The sequence below is a fragment of the Mustela erminea genome, chromosome X (genome assembly GCF_009829155.1).
Source record: "Mustela erminea isolate mMusErm1 chromosome X, mMusErm1.Pri, whole genome shotgun sequence".
In the NCBI taxonomy this organism is placed as follows: domain Eukaryota; kingdom Metazoa; phylum Chordata; class Mammalia; order Carnivora; family Mustelidae; genus Mustela; species Mustela erminea.
The window spans coordinates 34,088,669-34,111,264 of record NC_045635.1 but is presented as its reverse complement, the minus strand read 5'-3'; the positions used below and the strand labels follow the sequence as shown (position 1 = coordinate 34,111,264).

At 47.9% G+C, this 22,596-nt stretch overlaps 1 protein-coding gene across 1 annotated transcript in view; it reads right to left on the bottom strand.

Annotated features, from left to right (window-relative positions):
- The window catches only part of TSPAN7 (tetraspanin 7), a 122,189-nt gene that overhangs the window by 22,838 nt on the left and 76,755 nt on the right, over positions 1-22,596 (bottom strand). The window lies entirely within an intron of this gene.

Sequence of the window (22,596 nt, the reverse complement as noted above, 5' to 3'; positions counted from 1 at the left end):
ATGCATGTTCATGCTAATACTGATCTGAGAGCCCTCCCGGGCCTGGTCAGAGAGCCACCACCCAATGCCGAGCTGGGCATGAAGGCCAATAAGAATGTGGGCTGCCCTCTTCAACGGCGCTTGTGGATATGGTACGTTTTAAGGACATTTTGCATGATGTTTTAAGGAGCAAGATGATTTTCTTGTCCTGTTAGAACAAAGATCTTTACAAAAGCAAAACATCCAAAGTATTTTTGAATCCCTATCAACACATTGCCTTTTTTCCAGTGATTTATTCAACATAAAATAACAGAAAAATCTGAATTGTTCCTGGAATTACATTTAATGCGATTTGGCAAATCCCACTGATTGGTCCAAAGGAAATTGCCACAGCATGTCTGAACTGCCGGACCTTGCATCAGCCAGGACCTTACTTTAGGGAACAGACTTTGGGCCACGTCACACCTTACCCTCTACCTGTAGCAGGCCACACGACCCAGCGGCTTCAGCTGCTAAAGCCAGAGGTTGACTTTGTGTCTCTATCCCTCAACGGGTCTCGACTTCAGTTTTCCAATAGCTTAGCCACTCGTTCACACAGATAGTCCTCTAAATGCCACCTCTTCTGACACCTTGTGAGGCTCAAAAGAAGCCTGGTTGTCCAAGGGAGCCCTTTCCCAAGTTCTGTCCCACTCTATCGCCTGATGTCCTATAGCAAATGCCTCAGCTTCCTGTCCAGCCTGGCCGTTCGAGGGAGGAGGCGTGGTGAGAAACAGGAGCAAAGCAGTAGGGTACAAATCAACACCCACTTTGCCAAGGTCTCCCCTGTCCATCAACACACTGTCCCAAGTGTGTGCTACAAAAGGAAGCAAACAGTGGGGTCAGTAAAGATGCCCGTGCCTCTTTCCTGTACACTCGGAAAAGCCCCGCGGTCTGGAGCCACGGAGATTCACTATCAGACTGTTTCTCTTTGCGGCACGCTCCACCCATTTGGAGGAAGGGATCTGCGGGAAAAACAAGAGCTTGGTGATATTTCCCTATCCCCACCCCAGTCGCCTCTCTACTCTCTAGAACCATCACCATGAAAGAATTAAAAGCTTGCAATCAGCAAAGGATTGAGGGACTGGTGCTAGTTTTATAAGGGGAAGATGGATGAACGTGGAGAAAGCATCTGACACTAATACTAGGAAGAAGGTGGCCCAGCAGAGGTCTACCGCCCTTGAAAAGTTCCAATGGGGGATGCTTCCCTTAGTTAAGAAAACCCAGGATGGAGCCTGCCCCGCGTTTCAAGTCCTCTGCTGACACCTGGTGGTTGCTAAAGAAAGTAGCTGGCTTGAACAGCCTCTTCGGCCACAGGGAAGCATAAAATGGAAACGTAAAATGCTTTTAATGCACCAGAAGCAAAATTTGAGAATCAACTCTCCGCTCATTAGGAGTGAGAACGCAGTGACCATTAGCGAGAAAGGAGAGTTCCTGGGCTACCTTTTATGTCCCAGTGACAAACACGGCCATTTCATCTCTCTGAGTCTTAGTACCTCTGCCTCATAAGAGTCTTTCAAATATCACACACTGACAAAACTTCTCCATCAGGTGGATATTGTGAGGGACCTTAAAATAAACCAGAGAAAAACCTACTCCTCTACTTCCCACTTCTACCATTATCTACCTAGCGCTGTAAATGTCACGGTGCCGAGGTACTAATCAAAACCAAGAATTCAGTTCAGCCGGGCACTGTTTAGGCTGAAGACACGCCTCCTCTCCAGACTTGCTCTTTCATGTGACTGGGATTCATCATGCTTCAGACACACGTCGTTGGGATGCGGTGGCTTTAGTAACCAAAGAGAAGTCAGATGGCTTAGATTTCTGTGACCACTTTATACAGTGCACTTGCTACCACAACAAATATTATATGCGGTATATCAAAGTTAATCTAAATCCAGATTTTAAGGGTAATGGTGTTAACATTTTGATCTCTTTTCTCCTTTCAAAAAGTAATTTTTCTGAAGGCCCCCATTGCTTTGTGTAAGACAGTGCTGTCTGGTAAATTACAAAACTTATAACATCAACTTTGTTAAAATGTTCATAAAATGTCAATTACATTAAAATTAAAGAGCTATCTTTGCATACCTCAGAGGTGCCTCTTAAAGATTGCCCATCGGAGCAAAGAAACACAACGCTGTGGGCACCACATTGTGTGGGAGAAAAGGCATCCAGTATCTTGACCTAGACCAAGCCAGTCATCCTCTAAGGAGCTCTTTCTCCTAATGACGTGGAGACTGGCACAGATGGGCCCCATCCGTCACCTGTCTGCTAGGAATCGAAGAACAGCCCAGAGAGAAAAGGCCTTCTCCAGTGTTGCTCTTCTCACACTCAGACATCCCCGATGGCCCAACTCTGTGTTTGGAAAGCCGAACCCCACAAACACACAAGGCCTTCCTCACACATCGAAGCCACCTGTGTACCGCATCTCCCTCCCTCCTCAGGCGCTCTGTGCGGTCCGGTAAAATTGTGCTGTTCTCTCTGTATTTCCTGTGCTTTACTACTTCTCAACCTTTGCTCATGACGATCCTCTTAGTGAGAATTCTTCCCATTCTTATCACCACCTGTCTACCTCCTTAACTCATACGGCGTACTGTACCCACTCCTCCCGGTCTCCTTACACAGAACTTACTCTGTACTACACTGCTGACATGTGCTGCCCTCTCATCCCCACCCCCCATACACATCCAGGACCATGACACGCCCCCACCCCATTTGAGGGCAGGAGATGTGTCTTGCACATGATCAGTAGCCAGTACATGTCTGCTGAATGAACGAATGAATGAATGGATAGGCAATGGTGGATGTGAGAAGGGACAAGAAGTTTCCTGCTAACCATCGACTTGCTATACTCTGAATCTCTCTGAAAGAGAGCCCTCAGAATTGGTACAGGCATCGTCATCTATAAGCATGCAACAAAAATGCCAGGCAGTTGAAGGAAAAAAAGACAAGCCAAGGGCTGAAACACAAACTCATACTTTCTCTCATTTTGTCTACTATAATAACACTTCTCACCAAGGATACGAAACCTACTAGGACGAGCCTAAGTCAGAAGTCATTGTTATACAGTGTGTGATTTTCTTTCTGTTCCTGTCAACACACACACGCACGTGCATGCTCTCCACTACGTGCACCTGTGTAAGCACCCACAGGGTGAAAAGCAATGCTCAGGCTCCTCTGACACACCTCTTCCACTTTTGGTCACCATGAATAGGCTCAGGGCTCACCGAAGCAATTTTGGGTTGAGCTCCTCAGAGCCCTGCAATTTCTAAACCCATCAGTGTGTCGCTGATATAGCTTTTTAGGAAGCTTTGCTTTTTTCTCAGAAGACCCCATGAGCAAGCAGCCAACATGGCGCCTCAAGAGGGGACAGATCAGAGCCTATAGGTCAGAGCCTACACAAGTGCCCTGGGGAAGGTGCCGCCCCCACCTCACACACGCCCATGTCAACCACGAGTCAGGAGGGCAGGCCTGGCACCCTGCCCAGGAGTAGTAGCCAGGCTGTGGCACAGGGTCTCCTTTCATTCCTAGCCTGTCATGGCGGCTTGACATTTTGTGTACTTCTGGTGCAGCTCAGACAGAGTATGTGGGTAATAGAGTACTTGTGACTACCTGTACTTTAGGCTTAGGGAGGAGACCATGAAAGCTACAATGGTAGCACCAGAAAAGGTAGATCAGAACTAGAAAATGTGATGGCTCACATTACCTTGAAATCTCACTGAGAGGATACTATGGGTAGGTTGGCCAATATTGCATGGGGTGTCCAAAATGCTGTGGAAGAGATTTCCCGAGGTCCATTCTCATTTGGAAGTAGATACTGGGGGAGCGATGGCAGAGATCCGTGTGGTCCTTTGCCTCCTACCAGGCCAACATGCCCACAGGCATCTCACTGGAGCCCACCGCCTCTCCTGCACACGGACCACAGCCTTCTGACTGAGCAACGGCAGTGGCGTCTCTCACGCCCAAGAAAGGCTGAGCCAGGTTTGGGGCTGATGGAGCCAAGTCCCTGCCTTCTTTATTTCCTTAATTGCATGAAATACAAAACAGGCACTTGGGTCACTGATGGCATAATGTGTATCTGTTCTTGTAGGTGGAGCTCATGAACCCATGTATTATGCAATGAAAGAAAAAAAAAAAGGACCATCAAAAACTGAATTAGAGAAGCACCGGCTCTCTCGAAGACACCCCATCCTAAGAAGCCATCTGGGATAGAAATCACAGGAACAAAAAATCAGCCTAAAGAAACACACAGAAGAAATCACAGGCCGAAAGCTCAGCTAGACAACATGGTGGGTGAAGGTCACAGATCCGTCACCCCAGAAGCTTCCCAGTGAATTCGCCCCTGGCGACTCCACGCAAAGGCGCTGTGAAACATTCTGCCCCGACTCCAGAGGATTCTCTAACTTGGAAAAACGACATGACACAGAAACTCCAGCCATATCATAATTAAAACAAATAATTCAATAACGATTAAACAGTAATTAAATAATTAGAGACAGGGTCCTCAGAAGTTAGATTTTGAAGGAGCAGCCAAGCAAACCGTGCTTTCAGCCCCCTCTTACTTGAAGCACGATGCTGAGAGGAAACGGCGGGGCAGGGCGCTCTGCCCGGTGTTCCAACCTGATTTTGTACATGGGGAGATAAAGCAACCAGAAAGGCAGACAAACCAGCAGTTCCCACCACATCGTGGTTTTCTCTTCACACTGGAAGAAGTAACAGTGTGAGTCTGTCATATTTACAACTTAGGATTTTATTACAAGTTATTTGTGAAAATCCAGGGCTGGGCTAAGAGGCAGAATTGATCGGAGCTTTCCAGTGGGCTTGAGAACCTTGAGGGACAGAAGGCGAGCCAGTGCATTTATTTAAAAGGTAGGTGAAGGGAAGAGCTCTGGGCTGGGAGTCAAGATCCCAGGTCTTTAGTTGCAGTTTATGACAAATTAGCTGTGTGACTTGGGGCAGATCACCTAAATTTTCTAGGCCTCGGTTCCCTCTTCTGGCAGCTCAGGAGGTGGAAAAAGCTGATTTCCAGTGCTCCCCTCGAGCTCTAACATTGAGAAACCAAAACAGGATCTGCAACTCAACATGCTTATTCACTTGCAAATCTACTTAGGGACGTGCCCACTGGGAAAATAAGCACCAGAAAGTTTATTAGGGTTAGCAAACTGTCAGCAGTGGGAGTAAGAAAGTCGGCTCTGTCTCTGGACGGAATGCCCACTGTTCTGCCAGATTTCGGAGGTGACAAGTGGTTTCCGGGAAAGAGAAAGAAAGAAAAATGCCCAGGGGAGCAGCCATTGCAGTTTTACAAGGACCCTCAAACATTCCTAAAGTCACTCGCATGACAACAAGCTTTCCCTTTTATATGAAGATGACAGGTCCTCTTAAGAGCAAGAAGACCTATGCTTTGGGCTGCTTCTTTCTAGGCAGGTATGTTAGCCAACTCAACCCTTTTGCTCCCTCACTTTTAAGGCTGTGGTCTGTGTGGAAGAGAGGGAGATGAGTACGAGCATTAAAAGGGAAAGCGGGGGGGTGCCTGGGTGGCTCAGTGGGTTAAGCCACTGCCTTCGGCTCGGGTCATGAACCAGGGTCCTGGGATCGAGTCCCGCATCGGGCTCTCTGCTCAGCAGGGAGCCTGTTTCCTCCTCTCTCTCTCTGCCTGCCTCTCTGCCTACTTGTGATCTCTCTCTGTCAAATAAATAAATAAATTCTTTAAAAAAAAAAAAGGGAAAGCGGGGGGCACCTGGGTGGCTCAGTGGGTTAAAGCCTCTGACTTCGGCTCAGGTCATGGTCCCAGGGTCCTGGGATGGAGCCCCACATCGGGCTCTCTACTCAGCGGGGAACCTGCTTCCTCCTCCTCTCTCTCTCTCTACCTACCTGTGATCTCTGTCAAACAAATAAATTTGAAAAAAAAAAAAAAAATAAATAAAAGGGAAAGCGGGAAGTTGAGGAGAGGGAGAGAACTGAGATGATCTTAAACACTGATTGTTTAAACTGAGTTTGAGAACCGTTAGGGAACCCAGAGACAGTCTGGTCCCGACCCTGTTTTTGGTTGGGTTCCATGTGACTGAAGGCCATCCGGGGAGCATTCCGAAGGCCCTCGTGGAGGGGAGACTGCAGTTTGGGAGTGAGTAAAGAGATGCAGGTAGGGGCTGAGGCCGGAAGTGACAGCCGAGGGAAAGATGTGTCTCAGGAAACAGAAGCAGAGGATGGTAGGAAGGACGGGCCTGGAGGAAGAGAGTCACTAGAATGTTGGGGAATGATGCCAGAATGGGGGGGAACAGTGAGGAGACGCCCAAGCGAATGGACAAGTCTGCGAAAGTGGCTGCCGACAGGAGAAGTAGAAGACATGGAAGAAAGAGACTTTTTATTTCCCTCAAGACGCAAACAAAAGGTCAATGCAGTTCATGAGCTCCAGGGATGTCCACAGGCTGACCCGGTACTCTGCTTTTATACAGCCAGCCACGCCCACTACAATTATACTTTATATTTAAATATTACTTCATCCTGTAGCCAATTCCTAGAATTCAAATGAAAGGAGCTACAGCATGAGCCCAGAGTGATTTGTCAAAAACTCGAGCTTCTGTTTGGACTTTATCAGTGAGCGCCCAGGGTCTGATGTACACACTGTCGAACAGATCATACATAGATGCTTCTGAAAATATGAAAAGGGCTTTGAACAGCACTAAGAAAAGTCAGGAATTCCGGTTCCTGCTGTGGGCTTACCACAGGCCTTTCTTCACATGCGTAGAAAGGCAGCGGAGCGTGTCAGGGGCAATGGCTCCAGGAATGCTTTAAGTCTATCAAACATCACTTCTGTCCTTCTCCCGGATGTCTTAAATATGCAACCACCAGCTTGCGCCAGTCATGTTGCAGATCTGTGCCTTAGTTCTCCATCTGTGAAAGGACAGTACTGCTCCCGGTAAACGTCTACAGGAGCCCTTCCGGTGTGTAAGTTTCCTGTGTTGCTTTCAGTTGCTCAGAGGTCATCAAAGGGGTGAGATCTAGCCCACCTGGTCCCTAGGATGCAGACCACAGCGGTCAAGTATGTTCCCCAAGGGCCTCTGCTGGCTGGGGTTCGTACTCAGCCTGGGGGAAGCTAGCTGGGGAGGGGCTCCCACAGGTGACTGGTTGGACATGAAATGATCTCTAATGTCCTAGAGGCCCAGGAAGTGGTGGCAATTGATCAATATGTTGGCGGCACTTCGTGAGTTAAGAACTGGCCTTGAACATGATGGAGACATTGGAAATGGACCTTACACGGCAAAGGCGGGCTACACAGCTGCTAAAATCACACTCAAGACCACTTATTCAAAGAGCCTTTCACTACTTGACTCACTAAACCCCTTCAAGTGAGCCCAACCTGTTCCACTTTCTACTTAATTCTTATCCAACAAAGGGTCACGGGAAATTTCCATACACGTTATTAGGGACTCTGTATATCCTACTAGGAAATGAGAAAGAATGGGCATCCCTGAATTGAGTTTGCATTTCCTGTATATTACCCTAAAAGATTCTGGACTTTAGGTCACCTCCTTCTTAAAAAAAAAAAATCCACAAAGAAAGGGCCCAGAAGCAAAAGAGAATTTCGCTCCGTGCTTATGAGCACATTGAGAAATGTTCCATTATATCTGGGAGAAATTTTAAGAGCAGCTTCTCGGTGTTACTCTTCATTTGTAAGTATTGCTGAGTTCTCCCTGCCAATGTTCAAAACAGGAAGTGTGATTTACACCACTGCAGGGTGTCTTACCCCACCCTCCAGCCTCTAAGAGCACAGAAAAGAAACAAGTGCACAAAGCTCATACCTCTGGGGTCTCGGATGGCCCAGGTGTATAAACAGGGCACACAGGTGAACGCCTACAAAGAACTGGGGCAGCAAAGCCCCTTATGGGGAGATCTGTGTACTTAGGAGTCGGGACCGGCTATAGTGGCTAAACTGACAGAAGTTTAATGTCTGGGGGATTCCCTCTATGCCACTCTGCCTCTGTGGAACCCCCAAGTTGCTGTCACTCATGTTTAAAAGCCGTTGGCCCCGCGGACACACACGCAGCGGCAGTTGAGAGCGGGAGCACCAATGACCAGCCTAATGAGCAGCATTAGCAGGTGGCTGGCCCAGCAACTGAAGGAAGTGCTGTGGGGAGAAACCCCTTCCTTTGCTTCCCTTCCTTGGGTCCCCGACCTGGGACCAGAGCAGCACTGTGAAAAGATGGATCAAATTCCACACTAATAAGAAGACAGATTTTAAGAGAAGATCATGTCAGCATAAGCTTATAAACAAGAGCTACGCCTGCATTATTAATGCCTGTGGACAGGTAGTTTCTGCTGACTGCACATTTACCCTGTCCTGCATTGCTAATTGTGTATGTGTGTCAAGATCTGAAGAGTCTCGTGGGATGAAGTAAGGTCCGTTATCTCCTCTGTATCCACCAAAGCCTCACTGACCCACATCCTGTGTCCAATCTCCCAAGACAACGGGTCGTTCAGACATTCCGTCCTAATGCGCATTTAATAGAATCACTGCTTGTCGGAGTGTGATTCCCAATTTTTAATTCAAAAGCCAGCCATTGGGCCCATGATGAGCACAGGGTGGGAGTTCAATAAATGAATCTTAGTGGCAATCTCTCGTCTTCAAATTCAGCTCCCTTCCAGGGGCTGTGTCCTTGGGGGTTACCAGATGGGAATGGACATGGATAAATCAGTGCTATAGGCGAGTCCATACATCTGACAAGCACATGTCTCTCTCTTGATTAGGCTGTTGAACAGGTTGAGCTTTCCAGCAGTTCCATTATTTGCAAAAGGGAAAACTTTTTTCGTAGCATTTCTATATATGATTATCATCTCCAAAATACCAAAGACAAACCCACAGTCTTCCATGGATATGTACACCTCCTACATACATGTGGAAAGGCAACAGGAAGATGCTAGATCATAGAGAGGTGATCCCTGAAGGCCAGTGCTCGATCCGGCTATGTGTGGATGGGGACTCAGGGGGTGGGGTGTCTGGAGGAGCTCAGGCCTCTCTTCAGATGAACTTGGCACAGATGACACACAATGCCAGAAGAGGGCCTATTATGAGATGAGTTAAACAACGTGTGGAAGAAACATGTAGGCAGCACTGAAGACCAAGATTCTTACCCAAATAGTAAGGCAGTCTTCTTTCAGTGGTCCTAACTTTCTCCTGAGATGATTTAAGGGAAAAAAAGAAAAGCCACCCTCCTTCTATTCCTGATTTAATGAACTTTCCTCTCAGTATTTTTATATCTATACCACACACCTATGTGAAACCGCAGGGAAAAAAATTAATTTTATGTAACACAGGTTCTTGGACAAAACAAAACAAAACACCCTCCCCCCGCCCCCCGCAATCAGTTATTTCAGAAAAGCACAAAGGGGATACTTCGCCCTCTCTACCAACACCACTTGGGTCAAGTCGCTGTCCGTGGCATCTGTCCCTGCCTCTACCTTTGCTCCCATGGCTCTGTTCTCAACACCACAGCCAGGGCGATGGTGCTCAAACAAGAGTCTGAAAATATGAGTCGTTTGCTCAAAACCCGTCTCCACTCTGGTTCTTCTGATGTGACCTCCAGGGGCTCCCTCCCTGCTTTGGCTCCAGCCCTCATAGGCTGGCTGCGCCCCAAGTACTCCCAGCCTGGTTCCTGCCACAGGGACTTTGCACTTGCTCTTCTCTCTGTCTGGGCTTCCGAGATCCCTCATTTCTTCGAGTCTCTGCTCTTCAGTGAGCCCTTCTCTCATGACCTGGCTTCAAACTAGAACCCTGTCACTCCAGCATGCCTTGCTCCCTTTCCTGTTGTTTTTCTCACTACACTTACGATCTCCGAACACGACTGGATTTACTTGCTTCGTCTGTCTCCCCAGATAAATCTTAAGCTCCTTGAGGTCAGGGGATTTTGCCTGGTTTATTGATGAACCCCCAAAGCCAAGACAAATGACTGCCCCATAGCAGGGGCTCAGTAAATACATGTTATGTGATTGAATACAAGAGGACAGACTGGTGGGCAAGAGCGAGTTTTGGAGGCCAGGACATCAACAGTTACTAGCCCTGCACTAAGGAAGCCAGGTAGGGGACTTGACCCTCACAGGGCCAGGTGCTGGCACTCAGATTAAAAACCTATTCTCTGCATAGCACATACCCTCCCCAATGTGCTATGATGAGTGCTGTGAAATGTATAAACCTGGCGAGTCACAGACCTGTACCCCTGGAGATAAAAACACATTATATGTTTATTAAAAATTTAAAAATAAAAAAATAAAATAAAACAATAAAAATAAAAAATAAAACCCTATTCTCTGGCCAATTTGCTTCTAATGCAGCACACTGCTTCATGAATGTCTGCCTCTGACCACCAGGGGGACTGCGTGAGCAAGCATGGGAAGGGCTAGGTCTCATCCACTAATGGAGATGTAATTCGAAACTCCTACATCCTAGAGCTCCGTGAGGTCAATAATTGCAGGTCAGGAGTTGAGAGAATGAGGAGTGCTTCTATCAGCAAGCTCTCTCCCTTAAAATATGTACAACCGTGTGTGGGAGGGGGCGGGGAGGCCTGGACGGGGTGCTTACTGCCAGCCGGGCACTATGCTAAGTGCTTTACTGCTTTGTCCGGCTTGGTCTCCTAATAATCCCATCACACTTGTCTGAGGTCATCAGCCCTAAGTGGCAGACCAGATGTTGAAAGGCTGGCCCTCCACCACTGCCTTCCCTTAATGTCTTGCTAGGTAGCCTGCCCAGGAGAAGGTTCTTTCTCCCCAGCCCTCTGCCCCTGCCGCCTCTGTAAGAAAAGCCCAGAAGCCGGAGTCATGCATCCTGGCAATGACGCCAGGTTGATGCTCAACCCTGAGAATTTGGCTGCCACATTAAAACAAACAAACAAACAAACAAACAACAAAAAAAACCAACTGTGGGCATAGTCACTAAATGACTTATTTAAAAATGTTGTCCATTATTTCTCCCCTTTCCAGCAGGCAAATCTATAGAAATGGAAACATGTTCTTCTCCAAGCAATAGCTTGATACTCCAAATGAGCCAGGCTGGGGAGGAGATACTCCGATGAATGTGATGGGATGAGCCAGGAATGTCAAGTGTCACGAACTTCACACACAAGTCGACACGAGGACTGATCTGAAGACTCAGGAGAGCTTGGCATGCACACGGAAAACTGCAGCACCTTCTGGGAAAAGTTTAGGAGAATGAAGTACTCTGGGTCTCACCCTGAGGGGAACCCCCCCACACACAAATTCTGTGGCTGAAATATACACGAGGGGAAGCCGCTCTGAAGCCCGGACTGTCAAAGTAGCTCCGACCCAAAGTGATGGGCCGAGCTGCCAGCCACAGTGGTTGTGACATAACCGCCGGACCCATAGCCTGCCAGGGGGAGGTGATCTGTCCTTCACAAACTAAGGACAGAGTCTGCAGTTACCCGGGTATACACCTGTGGTAAATGGCATTTCCTGAGCAGTACTGCACTCCTTACATGCTTCACCACATTTGTCCTTAATCTCTGCTCTGCGGATGAAAGATGGCCTTTAAAACCTGGGGCTTTGTAGGGCGCCCTGGGTGGCTCAGTCGGTGAAGAGACCGACTCTTGGTGTCGGCTCAGATCATGATCTCAGGGTCATGAGATTGAGCCCCACGTTGGGCTGTGTACTCAGTGGGGAGTCTGCTTGGGGTTCTCTCTCTCCCTTTCTTGCTGCCCCTCCTTCTGCTTTCTCTAATTGATAAATAAACTAAAATAAAGTAAAATAAGAACCAAGGCTTTGAAAGGCTTGCCAATTTGCTCAAAGTCACAAAGCTAATAAGAAAGCATGGGAATAAGGGGTGCAGCCCAGCATTACATTCACTTCTGTCCAACTCAAAGGCAGCGTCCCCTGCCATCACGAGGGTCTGCATCCCAAGGCAGTGTCAGCAACGCTAGCCACCTCCCAAGGGCTGAGGTCCAGGAAGGGGAGCAACGTAGAGAGAAGCCTGGTTTTCTTTACATGGCCTAGGTGCTTCTGAAGGATGGCTTGTGAGGAAACCAGAATTCTGAACCGATTTCCAGAAACTCTGTATGTACTTTCTAGTTGTCAACATGCAGGAAACATGGGGAAAGGCAGGGGTGTGAAGCGATGGACCCTACAGACGGACCCTGCGAGCACTGGTCTCCTCCCTTCCCCTTTCCCGGCACCTGCCGCCCATGTCCGTTACTGGACACGCACCCGCTTATGAACGGGACTGTGCTCCAGAAGATTATTTTTTATACATTACTTGTTTGGAACGGTGAGGGCATTTTCTTTGGAAGCAGTGTTAGATGTGGTGCCCGTGTTTCTAGGTCAGTCCTCAAAAGTCTATATTTAAGCCAGTATTGGGGAAAGTTATAGAGAAACAGATTTCTGTCTCAATACGGGGAAGAACTTTCTAATAATAGGCATTGCCCAAAATGGATTGGACTGCTTCGGGAAGTGTGACAACAGAAGGTAAACAGCTTTCTGGGCACTCCCACAGTGTCTCCAGAGGCAACCGTGGGACAGAAGTCCTATGGATGGGAAGCCAGCAGGAAAGGCAAATCGCCTGAAAAGTCATTCTGACCCTGACCATTGTCCTGGAAGCTTTGCACGTTTCCCAGCCAATTATCTCCCTGGATGTTCATACGTGAACGAATAGGCTCATTAGCAACACACGGACCAGGGAAACCATTTTCCCAGACTCCGAGTTACGTTTCCTTTGATCTCCAAAAGGAACGGATAGGTCACATAATCTTGCCACATGAAGAGCAACAGAAATACCAGTTCAGCATAATGAGGTTGCAACTAAGAGGAACTGTGTTTATTTCTTTATTTTCCCGAGGCAAACACACGCTCGACCTTGTCTTGCCTGAGTGTCACAAATACTGGCTGATTTTAAGAATCAGTGAAGCTGGTTAAAGATAAATTTTAAAAAGCTGTAGAGGTGACCTTCATACTTTTCCACATACAGACAAAAATTCTGTCAAAAACCTGACATACATTGGCAGTAAAAAAGGAAAGTAGCTAAAAAGGTGTTGTTAGGAATGCTACATTGCACCGGCAATCTGTTCCCTAGAAAACAACCACATAGCTCCTTAAAAAAGCTATGTAATTAGCTCTTGGTCATGGTCATGGGGGCAAATACAGCTCCATCTTTTTGCCCTTGAGGTGACAAAGCTGCCACTGGCAAGCACGCTCCTGCGTGGCCCACGCTGGTTCTACCTGCTCCCCTCTGCCCCAGTCCCATGGCCACCCAGCCGGCTCCTACTTGCCCTTGCAAGTGTAACTAAAATGCCCTTTCCACACCAAAAGGCCTTTCCCGACACCCCAAGACAGGAAGGATTTCATCCTCCTCTGCTTTAGATTTTCCGCATAGCTCTTAAGAGTAGCATTTTACCTTGCATTCTAAGCCTCTGTGGACACCTTATGACATCCCCATAACCCATGCCCCACCAACAGATGAGTCCCGCGTGGGTCTGTGTTATTACCTATGCATGTCCTGGGGCACCTAGCGCTTGGTCTGGATATCTACATGTGCTCAAAAGGAGTCCTTTCAGAGCAAAGAGGTCTCATCTTGGACGCATCACTGGTAACCTGCACTTTGGACGCTGGGTTTGTAGAGACAGCACGGGACGGGAGAGGCACACAGAAATGGAGACAAACCGCCAGTCGAGGGCAGCAGGGACATGACGGGCTATTGCACTGCTTCCAGTTTGTGCTGAGAAATGAATAGGACTGCTGTGGTCTGAAAGTACAAGCAGCTCAGAAAGTACAAGCTGGGAATTGGTGCCCCCAAACTCAGAGGCCAGAGATGGAACCCCCCCCCTCGCCACCGCCGCCTTCCCTAAAAGTTGCCATCAGCAACTTATTTTAGAAAGCTAGGCTTCTCAGCAAAAAGCGTACTCTTTGCCCGCTGGTGGATGGTGTTTGTGTCATGTGACAGGTCTGCTGACCACTCCTTAAGGAACCTATAAAGGGCCAGATCTGCTGAGCCCTCCCTTGCCCACCCACCAGCTACTGACCAAGGACAGTCTTTCCAGGCATGGCAGAAGCCACTGGATCTTACCCCACATTTGCACTCCAAGCCAAGAGTCATCCTAAATCCTGGCATGTGCTGGGAGTGACTGCGGCCACAGGACTGCATGGACCAGCAGGCAGCAAGATATATTCTGGCCCCGGAAATCAATGGGCATGGTCATTTTTGCTCAACTATTCCTCCAACTCATTTTGCCTTGGGTTGTTTGATCAGAAAGTATTATAACCATGGACCCTGTGGCTTCCGGGAAAAGCCATACAAGCCACCTGGAGCAAACAGTGGTGTTTCCTGGAGGGTTGCAGGCATCTTAAGGGATGGCAGGGGTGACTGGTAACTCTGAAGATGGGAGCCAGAACTACCCTCTCACGCCCCCACAGCAAGGGCTCTGGGGTGTGCTTCTCTTGCATCCCGACCACTCCCGTCTCTCTGTTCAGAGTAGCTGTCTCAGTGACAAGAGCCTCCCATCAGTGAACCTCCCAATTCACACACCCAACTGAGAGTGACAGGCTGCCCTGGATACCGGCTGCCGATTCAAGCAGGACAGGACCTGAGGGGCCGACCTCAGGTCAGATGACCTCTCTGATGCAATCAGTGGTGACGGGGCCCTGACCACATCCCTCTGCCCCCATATTGTCAGCAAGAGCGGAGGAGAGACGCTCAGAAAAAGCTGGGAGCAGAGCAATTACCATGCCTGCCTCGGAGAGGCTTGGCCTTCCTTTTCCTCCTGGAATAAGGGAGGGACTGTGAAGCCTCAGTTCAACACTCCAGTCTATGCAGCACCAGAAGGTTCTGCTGGAAGACCAAGTCACTGCCTCTGGAAACAGCCCTGTCACCAGCACAACCCTTTGCCCAGGAGGGGCCTTGGAGAGACCCCACTCAAGGAGCCAGAACAGGCTTACATGACGAAGTCCTAGCCACCTAATTGGGGTAACCCAGGAGTGGACAGCACTGGGCAACCCCTGGGAGGCCAGATCCTTCCCTCAGCTTCTCCTGGAGACATGGCTCAGGCTCTGGACCACAGGTGAGGCTCGATGCCATGTGACCTCAAGTAAATGAAGACACTCCCCTCAAGCAATCTGCCTGTTGCAGAACTCACTCTACTCTGAGGACCATTCAAAGCAGTTCTCTCTTCAAATCCGATGCGGTTGCCTGGATCCTTGGAACACCCTCATGCCTACACTGAACGTCTGCCAAATCTGGTTTACTACTACCCCTCTTCCGACCTGCCAGCTTGGCCAATGGTGGCTTCTGGTCCTGCCGCTGGGACACCACCAACCTGAGAACGGGGGCTTGGCTGTTGGGAATGAAAGGAGAAAATGTGGACAACACAACAGAGGAAGAGCTGTGACATTGCGTCTGCTTGCCAGCATATTCTTTTGGGGAGGACAAAGAGGGTGAGAATCAAAGGCACGTGAAACAGACCCCTTCCGCAAGGCTAGAGGGTAGTCATAAAACCTTTTTTTAAGTAAATGGAATAATAAATAAAAAACTGAGTCTGGCATTGCACCAGGGTCCCTCCTTACACAACGGGGATAATGTAATATTCGCAAGTGTTGCTTCTTCATTCACTTAAATTGCAAAAACCTCAACTAACCAACAATGAGAAAATCACGAGTAACTATCCATGGAGAGGACAAGACTGACAAGAGGGGAACGAGTGGTAACAGGGGTGACTCTTGTCTTTCACCGAGTGTGTTTTCAGAGAGGACCTCAAAACACAAGCAGAAAAGAATGAAGAAATGTTATTACATAACCATTGGAGACAGCAGGAGGAAGAAAATGGTGCTGAATTTTATGTAACAGGGAAGATTAAAATATCATCACATCTGTAATGTGCTTTACAGCTTTTTTTTTTTATAAGTATGTCCATTCATAGACTCCACTGAATATTTGTAAGAACCCCAGTAGGGCCCCATGATCAGCATGTCCCCTTGCACGATGGAACTTTCCCTAATTCATTTTATTTTGTGTATCCGACTTGGGCCTGACCTGATACTCCAAACTGTGAAGTTCCCCTGAAAACTGATTTTATTAATATCATCCAAATGTAGGGGAATCAGAGCAGACCATCCAATCCGCCACAAACCCCAGGACTCCATGCACGCCTAACAGCCAGTGTCTAGAGCTCTTTGGGATTCAAACCCTGAGAGTAAAGAGTGAAAAATCAAAGAGTGGAAATAAAACCAAGCCATCAATACTGTTACACTTGGATCACTTGGCAGGCTGTGGTTTCCATCTGTCTTGTACTCTGCAGGACAAATGTACTGTGATGAGTTGGTGTATTAACTGCATGTGTTCCCTTCTCCTTAATCCAAGTGGGGGAGTAATTCACAGCTTCACTAAAGGACACCAGCTAGCAAAACTGACCCACAGCAACTTCTGTTAGACTAGCGCAGCGAGGGTGATTTTTCTAAGTGGTGGCATTTCTAGCTGGGGGTACTTAGAAGAAAATCTGGAAGCCAGCCCCTTCCAAAGTTGGAGGTCTATCTTCTTCCCCCAGAGCACCCTTAATTCTCCCCAAAGGCCAGAGAGTTTTGGGGTTATCTTCGAGATACACCTCAGCACTGATCTTGCTTAGTGGAGCACGGGGGCATGTAAGCACCGACCTCAGCAAAGGACCATGAAATGAAACAATCCGCTCTCCCATGGCCACCAGTGATGGGCGATCCGAAGGTACAAATAGCGAAGACAAGAGCCACCAAGTTGCTCTATGGCACATGTGCTTTGGCTCTCTCCCAAAGGCAGAACTTCACAAACTGCATTGACACCCTATCGCTTTACCACAATTTTTAAAAATTTAGGAACATGTCACTTCACACGCATGCCTATAATGACAGTACAGAGCTCATGTATTGTGAGGCACTACAACAGTCAAGTCCCTGGAGCTCCTTGCTCTTAAACTTGTACCTGTCTCGATCAGCGCAGGAAAGCTCATGCCCTCCTTTCAGATGATATGGAATTGCAGAAATTCATTCAAGCCATAGTGGCTGTGAACACGCTTTCTCCAGCTATAGCCACCTCTCTCATCTCGTGTCTGACATCCCCTGTGGAGAACCCCTGTGCCACATGTACCCAACCCTCCCAAGACACCGACCCGATTCCACCGTCCCCCTCAGGGACAGAATAGAAGCAAATGCCATCTCTGCAGGTTCCCGTGGCTGGCTGTGTCAATGTGTGGGAGCCAAACTGCCAAACAAAATTTACGACGTGAAGCTGTAGCCATGACGCACTGGTTCCCAGACCCTGCAGCTTTTCCTTTCTTTAGTGAATGCGTGATACAAATGATCTTAGAGCAAAAGCTTTGCGGTACCATCTGTACTCTTTACAAGAAGACTTTCTAATATCTTTAAAGGCTCCATTAGAAAGTGCACCAACTAGGGGTGCCTGGGTGGCTCAGTGTGTTGAACATCCGGAATCTTGATTTTGGCTCTGATCATGGTCTCAGGGTCGTGAGCTCAAGCCCCAAGTTGGGTTACCTGCTGGGCGGGAAGCCAGCTTAGAATTCTCTCTCTCTCTCTCTCTCTCTCTCTTCCCCTCCCTCCACCCTCGCTTGCTTGCTCTCTTTAAGGAAAGAAAGAAAGAAAGAAAGAAAGAAAGAAAGAAAGAAAGAAAGAAAGAAAGAAACTATTACTAGATTAAAAACCAGAGTTTTAAGTCTGTTTGACCAATAAAAATCTGGAAGTTGCCAGTGCTTGCCAGTAACTCACTGCCAAGTGATTGACAAGAATTACTCAAAGTTTCACGTAGGTTGGGCAGACACCAAGAAAACAAATGTACACGTCCAAGTTCTTCATGTGCACCGTGGCTCTGCTTTCCACTTCATAGGGTTGATGAGTGGTTTAGATAATATGTCAACGTTCTCAGCAGTCATTCAGGCCTGGGAAGCCGTAAATGTTAAACAAAAACTGTGGTTATCCCATTGCTATTTTATGATTAATACTGTTATTATTAAGCCCTTCCAAATATTTCCACACACATGAATGCTAGCAAGAGTCTGCACTGCCTAGAATCCTTTTATGTTTGGAATTGCCTCTTGGGAGAGTCTTTTGATTCTGTTAAGCATCTAGACAGTTCTGAATCCAGAGGTCTGCTCTGGCTTTTAGAAAAATAAACCATGTTTTGCAGCTAGAGGATACCCATCTGCACAGCCGTTTCTGCCTTCTCGAGAAAAAGCTTGTTTTCATCCATGTTCGAATCCATAACAAGTTGTTTTAAATGGAACTCTTGGAAGAGATGTGGATTTTCTCAGCTCCTTTCTGGGCAGCTCTGCTTCAGGAGGTGAGACCTAGCGGGTAGCCATGGGCTCAGAGAGCAGCAGGACTAGAAGTTCCTGGGAGCCAAGGAAGGCTCTAGCATGGGCCCTCCCAACTCCCAGCCACCTCAGGACATCCCACATATCACAGAAGCGATGAGAGGCCTGAGTGGGCTCGACCTAGCTATTGTCACAGTATGAGTATAGATCAGTGCGGTGACTTCACTGGAAACTCTGGGGTCCTGACATGGATAAAGTGTCACTGGATAGCACATCAGAAGTCACCACTGTCAGCAGGGAAAGAGTGAGAGGTGGGAGTCAGTGGAGGCCACGAGAACAGGCTTGGGGGCAGTGCTCCTCGGTTAGAATAGTGGTTCCTACACTGCTTGTCACCTGGGAGACCTTTGGCAGGCCACCTGTGTGTGCGCCTTCCCTCAGTTGAAAATGGGCTCAGTGATGACAGTACCCTCCTGACAGGGCTTGTGGGAGGGCTACTGGAGTGAATATGGGTGAAGTACTTGGAAGGCTGCCTGATGCCTGAGAAGCATTCAGTCCATATTAGCTACTCTCATCATTGGCATCATTACCTGCCTCTAGAACATTCTCTCTTGGAAGTGTTGGAGCTAAGTCAACACCAAGGTTTACCAGGTACTACGGGGGCACCATGCATGTTGTTCCCTCAGTCAGGTTGGTTTGCATTGGTCTCTCAATGAGGAGCTGGTTCAGAGCTAGTGCCTGAGAAATGCTCACTTCTCGGCCACCTCTTTAATCCCAAGGCGTCTACTGCCACCATTTACCCTGGTCTTTAACAACTGGTAAAGTTCTTGCTCCCTTTTACCACCTTTGCCAGTCCCCAGAAATCCCTCCTGCCAATGAAAGCCTTGGATCCCGGCACTGGCCTTTCCACGAGACGAGCTCTGGCCTCTCTCTGCCATCCACAGTCCTCCAGAGACCTCACTCTCTGTAGCCTAGACAACTACCACCACGGGCCTGCCAGCCTTCACCACAGCAAACCGGGCCGGCTGCCTGCTGCTCATGCCGCCTTCGTCCCTCAGGGTTAGGCCAAATGCAGGATCAGCAACCCACAGCGGTGACGCAACCTCTCGCCCCCAGGAGCCAAACCAAAGGGGAAGCAGTTGGTTAGATGCCACTGAGTCCTGTTCTGAGAGCAAATCATGTCCAGACGTGTCTTTTGGGTGACCCTCAACTACCTCACTTTGAAGGCCCTAAGAAGCTGATTACTACTCCTAGGGACAGACCCAGGGGGTTCAAGTAAATCTTGCTGATAACTTACAACAAACTCTCACATTTAGGTTCACAGGGATAGGTTGGGGTTGTTTTTCTTCTGTTCTGCTTTTAAACTTTCCCCCCATTTTCCATTAGGACAGTCCCTATAAATGAATTTCATTTTGCACTGAGTGCCTACCTTCCCAGGACAGGTAGCCACTGGTTTTGCTCCCTTCCAACAATACCTTCATTATGGTATTAAGTCCTTTCTTTGTAGAATACAATGCACCTGTGTTTTCAGTTTTTCAAATGAATATTTCAACCTGGCAAAAGAAATTTTTCTATATAATTTTACACATGAGAAGACCGAGGCCCAGGGAAGCGGAATATTTGCCCGAGAGCACACAGCCGGTTAAAGGCTGAGCTGGCACTACAATCTGAGTCATTCACTCATTGGTCCACACAGACTCCAAGTGTCCCCTTGAAAGGCCTCCAAACAATTTCTATTAGAGGAGGCTGTAAGAGAGTTTCTGGGGGACAAGGATAGATTTATCAGGACTGTTTATAGTGATAATTTGTCAATTTTTCTGAAATTTGAAAATTATTAAGGAAATGCAAAAGACAAACATCAAAAAGAACACTTGTTAAATTACTAAAAAACCATGCTACGGTTTTATACTGTATAAAGATGTATTTGGGGGGGGGGGGCACCTGGGTGGCTCAGTCAGTAGAGCATGTGATTCTTGATCTCAGGGGATATAAGTTTGAGCTACATGCTAGATGTAGAGATGACTTAAAGAATAAAATCATCCAAAAAAAAATAAAAGATTTATTTGGATATTTGTGTGCCTTCTCTCCATTCTCAACCACTGTCTGGTAACACAAGGTTGGAATAAAGAGTTAACACCACAGAAGGCCACCAGAACAACAGTGCTGCTGTTTCTTAAACTCAAGGTCAGAAGCATCAGCACTTCTCAGAGAAATGGTCCCCGAAACAGGTGACTCAGAATAATTTTAGCCTATACATCACCCTCTTGAATCAAAATGTCTCTCCTGTGCGTAGTTCACTGAGGTCAGCAGAGTTTGGGAAGGATGGGACTTGGGCTCCACTAATTTTCTCACACTCACTGGAGCCATCCATCCTATGGTGAGAGCACGGTTCATCCCACAGGAGTCAGGGCAGCACAGAGCATTCGTGGGGTGCCATGAACTCCAGTGGGTCAGCTAACTGGTTTGTTTGTTTTTGAAAGCAAAGATCCCAGCTTTTCTGCCTGTCCTTATCTTGCATTCACTACCAAATGTGAAACTGGCTTCCGTTCCCCAGTGTCCATCCTTAAGCTCTGCTTTGCTTTGTCTCCTTGTGACTGATTTCTTTCCTATCTTGCCCCGCTCCAATCCCAGCATTTTCACTTTCCTTGGTAAAATCAGGGAAACTCCAGTTTTTGAAAGGCTAACGCTCAATTCCATGTTTCAGTATTAGGCCCTTTCTTTCCAAGGCTTAGCCACCAACCCCATTGCTAAAAATGTCCCCAGCATAACCTTTTTTTTCCCTATTCTTTTATATATATCTGAACAAACACACTTGTCTGAGCAAAGGCATAGCGATTAATTTTCTCCAACCTGAAAAAGCACTCCCTCAGAGCCTACACGGGGTCTCTCCATCATCCCTTACTGCCCAACTCAAGTCATCTATTCTCCTGGGACTGCAATCCCCTATACCCAAATCTGCTGTGCTCTGACCCCCATGAAGCTGTAGCTCCCTACAGCCCATCATGTTGTGTCTTTCCTGTGGCTCCCTACAGCCCATGTTTTGTCTTTCCTCATTGTCTGTCGGGACATCTCGTGGACATCTTCAAGACCCTGTTGATGACGACCCATTGTCCAGCTTGGCACTGACCTCCGCCCTGTCCTTTCCCAACAGAGGTTTCCTTCGTGCCCCTTACAGAGCAATGCCAGTGTGCCAGAACTTGCGTGTACATGTGTGTGAACTCAGTTCACCCTTAGAGCCATCTCCCTTCCCATGAGGTAGACACAGTCATTCCTCCCTCTTTGCAGATAAGGAAAAGGAGGTACACAGTGGTACAATAAGCCACCCAAGGTCACAGCATCAGTAAATGGCGGAGGCAAGATCTGAACGCAAGAACCATCGTTGCAGTCTGTGCTTTTAACCGCTGTTCTCCAGCACCCTACCTCACAAAGGCCACCCTGCCCTGACCTGGTCAGATGCTTACTCTTTTCCTATCCATTTCATGTTTTAGGTCTTAGCTCTCCAAAGAGACCATAGCTGGAAGGTGGAGGAGATCTCCTGGCCTTTTTTCGGTCTGCCAGAGTCCTCAGCACAGCGACAAGCCCAGCGAAGAGTCGTATGCCCGTCCACTAGAAGACGGGATGGCTTGCTCTGCGTTGCTTGTACTGTCCACTTGCCCTGCCTTATTCCACATCACGTTGCTGACTTCTTCTATTAGCTGTGGTCACCCTGAAGCCTCAGTTTAGTCCTGAGATGGCCTAGCTACCGCTGTCCAACTTAAGGGTCCCTTTAACCTTGACATGTTGTTTCTTTAAGCCCCAGGAATCACTGCAAGCAGGGTTGAAGACGAGTTATAAAGTCACTCTTGCAAAACACACACATGTACCAGATCAGGCCCGAGACGGAACAAAAGAAATGGTTCACGGCTTTCAGGGGGAAGAAAAAAAAATGTGACAACTATCTACTGTCCCAGGTAGAGGACTCTTCAGACCTAATGGAAATCAGTATTTTCTACTTCGTAAGGAAAATTAAGTGGTACCAGCAGCGATAGATGGTGGCTAACTGGGCCAGACCTTACAAATCCCAGGATAAAAGGGTGAGAGACCAAAAGACCAGAAGGAGATCATCTAGGGAAAAAGGCATTTCTTTTTTGTCTATCCCCTTTTTATTGCCCCCTTTTACAACCTACTTCTGCCACTTTGGGTCTGAGCCTTGATCTTGACCTGAGAAATGGAAGATAGTGTCTATGCTTTGGGGACAAAATGGCAAACACTTTGAAAAAAGTGGGCTGCTGCCTCCCTCAAAGAGGGGTTTCAGCCTCTGTTT